This window comes from Buceros rhinoceros, unplaced genomic scaffold (genome assembly GCF_000710305.1).
Source record: "Buceros rhinoceros silvestris isolate BGI_N320 unplaced genomic scaffold, ASM71030v1 scaffold18825, whole genome shotgun sequence".
NCBI lineage: Eukaryota > Metazoa > Chordata > Aves > Bucerotiformes > Bucerotidae > Buceros > Buceros rhinoceros.
The window spans coordinates 10348-11817 of NW_010411352.1; positions in this window are offsets into that span (position 1 = coordinate 10348).

Below are 1470 nucleotides of genomic sequence, written 5' to 3' on the forward strand. Positions count from 1 at the left end.
GCCAGCTGCCTGCCGCGGGAGCTGCTGCTCCCCACAGCTCTGCAGCAACGCTGGGGACCTCCCCTGCCACCCCAGAACTGGTGGTGTCATCCGTACCACTAACCGAATCCCGAGGGAATCTCAGAAAACACAACGTGTCCAATTAAAGTCTTCATTACAAGCTTTCCCTGTGTAAACACGATAAAAAAAAAAGCAAACCACAAACACAACCCACCCCACAACCCCCCCAACACTTCCCAGCCCAGATTTATAAATGTGAGATCACTCAGGCAAGATAAGCAACGTGGGTAACGCCGTTACAATTCGATTACCTAAGCACTTGCTGAAGATACTCTTTTCTTCTACCCAGCAACACCAAGAATTAACAAAGAAATTGCAATTTCCACGGAGCATTAAGTCTCTTTTTCTGCATCTTATACCAGTCAAACAAGTTCTGAATTAACAACCCGTCGTGTTGAAATCAGCACAAAAGCCTCAAAACTAGACAATGCAAAAGAGCCACGCATTTGAAGTCTGAAATACACCAACACCTCCGGCTTGCAGCGAACGCCGTCAGACGGGCGCTGCCAAGAGCTCCCCACAAATCAGCTGTGAGGAGCACGTACACCACGGCGGCACACGCGACTGCGGGACACGCGTCATTCCAGGAGCGGCCAAGCAAGCAGGTCTGTGAGCAGCTACTTCCTGCGCCACACAGAGCCAAAAGGTCTCTCCTTCTGAGAGCTGCCTTCAGCGATCGAGAAACTGGTGTTCCTCCAGCACGAACCACAGCGACGGGACCAAAGGGCGAGATGGACCCGTGGGTAACACCTCGATAAGCGTGTCGAATCCAAAGGGTAGATACCTGAATTTGAGACAGGGATCTTTTAGGACCTCTCTGATCCATTAGGGAGAGATTTGGCACTGGTACCTGCAGGAAACTTGCACAAGGCAGGTGAAGTACAGCCTAATCCAGCCACCTACATGGGAAACACCACGTCATCCTGCAGTATCCTAAAGCGAAAACAAGATCATCGCTTAAAACAAACCCCTTTTTGCAAGATTCTTCTAAAACTGGCCAAGATTCACTGTGTGCAACTCAAAGCACAGCGCTGCCGCAAACAAACCCCCGCCAGCAGTGCGACAGGACAAACCCCCGCCAGCAGTGCGACAGGACACCGTGCAGGGTTATTCACGAGGAATCACTTCTCTCAAATGAACTATCCAATGTTCATTACAAACCGGGAATATTCTCACTAGGTAAAAGGCCTTTTTCCATCCACAGGAGGAACTTTGAAAACGCAGAGAAAAGGGATCTGCCTTTATGTACATGCCATCAAACACACGGGCTGGCAGCTTCAGTCAAACACCCCAAATTTCACACTGGCTTTTCCCACTTACACAGCTGTGGGAAGAGACACTACTTTCAGCTGCCCCTATTTCTAACGAAACCGTCGAGATCAGGCTGTGTCTCAAGGAGGAGCTGTTTTG